The sequence below is a fragment of the Octopus bimaculoides genome, chromosome 16 (genome assembly GCF_046866305.1).
Source record: "Octopus bimaculoides isolate indiv1 chromosome 16, ASM4686630v1, whole genome shotgun sequence".
In the NCBI taxonomy this organism is placed as follows: Eukaryota; Metazoa; Mollusca; class Cephalopoda; order Octopoda; family Octopodidae; genus Octopus; species Octopus bimaculoides.
Genome location: NC_142943.1, coordinates 47,337,787 through 47,344,948, shown reverse-complemented (window position 1 = coordinate 47,344,948; position 7,162 = coordinate 47,337,787).

Genomic DNA, 7,162 nt, shown 5'->3' with positions numbered 1-7,162 from the left:
GTAGCAATTTTACAAGAAAGAGAACATCAGTGGTACCACTCTTTGGCACAATAACAAACTGCATTCCATCTTGTCTAATTCTGTTCCTAATTAATTGAGCTGTAACTTTCTCCATAATATTTTTGTTCTGGATTTATTTTTTTTCTAAGGCATCTCCCCTCTAACAACCAAATATGACTGCTACACCAGTCATTGAGTATAATGCTTTCCAGTACAATCTGATTACCTTATATGAGTGACTAGGATGCATCTCATGCCACCAGCTATTTTAAGCACCTCAGCAGTAATTCCTGATGGGCCAAAAGGCTTTCCTTATCTTCATATCCTAAATAACTTCATCTTTAATTTGCTGTCAACTAGAATGACTGGTCCCTCTATCAGATTTACATTGGGAAGACTCTCTCTCTCTCTCTCTCATGCATTCTTCATATTTAATAGTCCTTCACAGTTGTACTTCTATGCTTCTTTTTTTCCTTTTTTCAGAAACCCTAAGTGCAATTGTTCCATAATCCATACAAACTTTTCTCTTATAGCATCTATTTTCTCTCATTCACTATCTTGGAATCTTGAACACCTAATGCCTGTAGTTCTCACACTGCAGATCATAGGCATTTGCTTCCCTCCCACCTAGCTCCTCTTCTAACATTCTGGTATAATTCTCTGCTACTCTCATTTTTCTAATCTTTCCAAGCTAAGGCTGTGTCTACTTCTGTTTCACCACCACATCACCCTTGATCTAGCCGGAACTTTGCACCAACCACAAAACTGGTTGGTCACCTTCATTAGGTTGGCCTATAAGAACTTCCAGTTGCCCTTTGTGTTATGTTTCTGTTGCTTCATCCTTGTTATGTGTTCAGTTAGAATATCTCTAAATCTGAGTGTTCAACAGACCGTTTTAAACTTTCACAACTTGCATCTCTGAGTCCTTCTAGCTCTAAGTCTGAAGATACTAACAACTAATCTATGTTAGATTGTACATTCCTTACCCAAGGAGGACATCTCATTTTCTGATGCAAATGTAGTCAATCTGGCTTGTGTTTGCATCAGACCGTTCATCTGCCAAACCAGCATATGGAGTATATGATAAATCTGCTGTTGTATTACCTAATATTAGTCTTAGTTTAACAATCCTATCACAAAGCCTGACAAGCTTCCTCACTTTATTTTCCATTTTTCTGCCAAAACTATAACTACACAACTTGAAGCCTCACTGGTACCTATGCAAAAGAATTAGTATCTTTGCTGTGAGGAATCTAGCTGAGGCTCGTCTCCATCATGCAAACAGCACACATCTACATACTTCTGCTCTTGCACTTCAACAATCTCATCAAACTTACTGTTTATTCTGCTGACAGACATTGGTCATGGTGGCTCTAGGGTACTGGATTTTGGAAAAGTGGGGCAGTAATTGGGGACTGCTTTTGGCATCTGGAAAAAATCTTAAGAATGTCAACACACAAAGCATATTTGCTCATATCCAGTGAAACAAGTATTTGTTATTCAACGAATAACACTTTCCCCTCATCCCTATAAAACCTTCTGGTACAAGGAACTGCATGCAGAGGTGAGGGGAGCAGTAAGGGTTGAGGAAGAAGTGGGGATTTTTTGATTAGGCACATAGTGGCCTTAGGCAATGGTGAATCTAAATGTGCACATATATAACCCACCAATGCTTCATGAATATACATAAGTATACATACACGCACACATATATATATATATATATGCACCCTCACATATACACATACCAGACATATAGATTACACATGTATACCCATATAGTCACCTACATATATATATATGTGTGTATACATATATATATACACACACTCACGCACAGACATACACACACATACATTGTACTTATACACGGGAGGAAGGGGTGGTTATGAATTACCAGGGGGAGTAAAACATGTACATCCTTCATAGAGGTGGCAGTGGTGGTGGATGATCAGAAGGGGATAAAATAGTGGACATATTTATTGCTGTGTTCTTTAATGTTGCTAAAAAAGTTTGATGAAAACTACTGTAAAATTAACAACGAAAATACATTTACTACTACTACTGCTGCTGCTACTACTACTACTACTACTACTACTACTACTACTACTACTACTACTACTACTAATAATAATAATAGTAACAAGCATGGCAGTTATTGTTGAGCTGAGAGGAAACAAGGCAATGTAATATGATTAAGTTGTGAGATTACACATTAATAAGAAAAATAGATTCAGAACTAAGCTGAAATTGATGTTCCTTGCAAAGGAATAAAATAAAATGAAATTATACAAATATATATATATAGTTGAGTGGTGGTCTGCCCTTGTGCAGGTCCTGTGCATGTAAACCGTCTTCAGTACTCTCTGACTTGGGAGGGCCCATACCTTCCCCTGCCATCATTAAGTAAATGACAGGAATTTCAGCTTCCATGACTAGATTTGGGATGAATACTGGAGTGGTTTCCTGTTGCCCTCTCCAGGCAGCTGAGAGTCGAATTCAGACTGTAGAGAACCAGAAGATATGCCATAAAGCATCTCTGCTGCTGTGCCAACAATTCTGTGACTCTCCCACCCGAGGAGCAATGTGAAATGAAATATTTTGTTCAAGAATACAATGCACTGCCCAGTCCAGGAATTGAACCCATGATCTGGCGATCATGTATGCAATATCTTAATCACTAGGTCTTGCACCTTAACTATCTATCTGTCAAACTGTCCAGGAAGACATTAAATGATTATATATATATATGTATATATATATATATATATATATATATATATATATATATATATACACACACACACACACATACATATGTGTGTGTTTATATATATCCTTATCTTGATATAGCTTAACAGCTGTAAACAAGCATCACTGTTAAACAAGCAGGGTCATTCATTTCCAATATTTTGCTAAAACATTTCCGCTTATAGAGAAATATCACCTTGCTTGGAAACAAGGGTTGGCAACAGGAAGTTCATCTAGCTGCAGAAAATCTGCCTCAATAAACTCCATCTGACCCAGGTAAACATGGAAAGGTGCATGCTAAGATGATGATGACGATGATGACGATGATAAGGATATATATGTAACACACACACATATACAAAAAAGTTTATGAGTTTAGAAAAGTTTGTATGTTACGGGGAAAAAAGCAATCTGACACTTGAAACTTGACTTCGGCTTTTCTTCTCTCTTTCTCTCACAAATGGTCCGTCCAAAAATGTCGGATTCCTCTCTTCCTTCCCCAACTCATGAACTACAATGTATATCTTTTGCTGATGGTGACTGTTGCAGTTCTTTGGTTTGCAAGGTTTTAGCTAGCAACACAACAGACTGTTGTGTCGCTGAATTTTTACTGAGAACATATTTTTTTGTGGTTAGATGATTCGGCATCTGTTTCTAGCAAATAGGAGTCCACTTTTGCTGGTCATTCCTGTTATTTTTGTATGTAATATAATTTTAATCTTCGGATTTTTAATATGCTAGACCACTGGTTTTAATTGATTAATATCAATTTCTACCCTCATTAATTAATAAATTTTATATATATATATATATATATATATAGATATGCAGGGCAGGGAATCATCAATTAGTAATAAAATTAATAATTAACAATTCTGCTGGGTAGCTCAGTATGAAAAAACCTTCATTCGGTAAAAAATTTATAATCATAAATATATAGGGATTGACAGTAACCTGCTTCTCCAACATACTGAGAATTCAGAAATAGCAGTCAAAGAACTACTGATTTCAAAACTACAAATTATTACTCCAGATTGATAGCGATATTTTTGATACACACAGAACAAAAAACAATAGAGAAGAGTAAAAAACACTTGCCTTTAGTTAATTTAGTACAATTGTTTCACAGTTAAGAGTACATAATACTCTATTCTGATCTTCAGCTAAATATTCTAATAAATTTGTTAATGTCTAAATAACTCACGTTAATTTTGACCATGTGAACATCAATACCACGTGAGGAAGACGTTAAGAAATTTATCGGCCAGTAAGTTCAAAATCTCTCGCCCTAATGAATTTCAATTCAGTGTGTATCAGAAATAGTCCCGCTTAGGAAAGAGACTCGTACGAATTCCTGCGGTATAAACCTCCACCTTAGAGTTATTATTAAAATATAGATATGCAGGGCAGGGAATCATCAATTAGTAATAAAATTAATAATTAACAATTCTGCCGGGTAGCTCAGTATGAAAAAACCTTCATTCGGTAAAAAATTTATAATCATAAATATATAGGGATACACACTGAATTGAAATTCATTAGGGCGAGAGATTTTGAACTTACTGGCCGATAAATTTCTTAACGTCTTCCTCACGTGGTATTGATGTTCACATGGTCAAAATTAACGTGAGTTATTTAGACATTAACAAATTTATTAGAATATTTAGCTGAAGATCAGAATAGAGTATTATGTACTCTTAACTGTGAAACAATTGTACTAAATTAACTAAAGGCAAGTGTTTTTTACTCTTCTCTATTGTTTTTTGTTCTGTGTGTATCAAAAATATCGCTATCAATCTGGAGTAATAATTTGTAGTTTTGAAATCAGTAGTTCTTTGACTGCTATTTCTGAATTCTCAGTATGTTGGAGAAGCAGGTTACTGTCAATCCCTATATATTTATGATTATATATATATATATATATAGATATGCACACACACACACACACATACAACTTACTTAAATATATACATGCATACACACAAAACATGTACCAATATACATATTATATGTAATGCTTATGCATGTGCACACACATGTATGTGTGTGTGGGGTGGTGGTGTATGTCTGTGTTTCCTTATAGTCTCACTTCCTCTCTCAATGCTTTTCAAATCAACTGGCATTTGTTTTTTGGCCTTCACTTACTTTTATCCACTCGACAAACACATGCTTCTCCTTATTTCTCTCTCATTCTTTCTTTATCCCCAACTCTATTCTTCACTGTTATACTATTGTTCTTTTAACCTTTCTACTTCCAATCTATTTATCCCACAATACTGGTAAAAACTTCGTCTCTCTCTCTCCAATGAAGAGCTCCGCTGAAGGAGTAGATACTCCTTCCTCACAGCATACAGTTTTTATCTACAGTTTCCAAACATTCGTCTCAAGTGTCATCTCTCTCTCTCTCTCTCTCTGTTTCTGAGTTGAAACCTCATAAGACTCCTTGCTAATTTCCACTGTACCATGTCAGCAATAGTCATAGACTGAAACAACTCAAGTGACCATAGCACCTCTCTTATAAACATTTCCATTTGGCCAAGTCAAAAAGGGATTTCTTTATACTTTACCATATCACTTTCATGAAGTACCATATCTGGGTGTTTTACAATTTCCACCAGAACATCCCCATCACCCCCACCGATCACTAATACTTTATAATATCATAAATATATACATATATATATATATATATATATATATATGTATATATATATATGTATATATATATGTATATATATATATAAATAAGGCATCAGCCTCTAGAGCTGAAGATTACATGTTCATGTCTCATCAGGATCAACATTCAAAAGTGTGTGTATATGTGTGTGTGTGTGTGTATATATTTAATGCTTGAGGATGCATGGCCTAGTGGTTGAGGTGTTGCACTCCTGATTGCAAGATCGTGGTTTCAATCCCTAGACCGGGCGGTGTGTTGTGTCCTTGAGCAAAACACTTCATCTCATGTTGCCCTGTGATCACTTCAACATCTGACACGTGGCACACAATGCACCTCTTCAGGCAACATCGATTTGGTGGAGGGAGGGAGGGAGGGAGGGAGTGGTGAGCTAATATACAGCAAAGACATCTGATCACTATAAAGAAATCATCTGGACAGGTTGTTTGGCCGAAAGCTGAATGCTCATATATCATCTTTGACAGGAGAGTCCGTCATATATAATGCAGGCTTGGCTGTGTGGTTAAAAAGTTTGTTTCCCAACGATAATATATTGGGTTCAATCCTACTGTGAGACAACTTGGGCAAGTGTCTTCTACTATAACCCTAGGTGAACCAGAGCTTTGTGACTAGATTTAGTTGATGGAAACTGAAAAAAACCAGTTTTATGTGTGTGTGTGTGTGTGTGTCTTTGTCTTGACATTATGTGATGGGTGTAAATGAGAATCACTATCTCAAAAAGCAGTGTTCTTTGTTTCCTGTCTTCCATGGTGAAATATTGGTTTCGAATTTTGACACAAGGCCAGCAATTTTAGGGGAGTAGATAAGTGGATTATATTGACCTCAGTGCTTAACTGGCACTTGTTTTATCAACCCCAAAGGGATGAAAGACAAGGTTGACTTTGGCAGAATTTGAACTCAGAATGTACACAGATGAAATGGAAGCATTTTGCTTGGTGAGCTAAGGATTCTGCCAGTTTGTTACCTTTGGAAATAAGCGAAGGTTGGCAACAAAAGGGACATCCTGATATTGAAAATCAACTTTGACAAATTCCATCTGACTCATGCAAGCATGGAGAAGTGAATGTGAAATGATGATAATGATTATATATATATATATATATATAATAATAATATTAGGGATAAAATCCAAAATTACAGGTAAAAAACTCAATTAAAATCAATTTATAAAAAATTAAAATTAAATTGAGCCTTATAGATAAAGTATATATAAAATATATAGATTTAGGGAAAATAACCAATTTTCAAGAACTCATCGATGAAAATCCACTATCACATATAGAAAAATTAATAATTAAAAGCACAATAAATGAGTATAATATAAAGTAAAGTAAATATCATAAGATAAATATAATAAATATAATAAATATAATAATAATAATAAATATAATATAATAAATATAATAAATTATATTTATTATATTTTGACATTGAAAATTGGTTATTTTCCCTAAATCTATATATATATATTATATATATAATCATTAAAGGTTTGACAAAGGTTTGACAAGAAAATTTTGCTTATATATATATATATATATAAGCACGATTCTCTGCCCTTATTCTTGTATATATATATATATATATATATATATATATATATACATAAGCAAAATTTTCTTGTCAAACCTTTATTTGTAGTCCAAAAGATCCAAAACACTTATATGAGACTGTCATGTCAGACAAGACCACTGATATCTTGTGTTAACAATACAA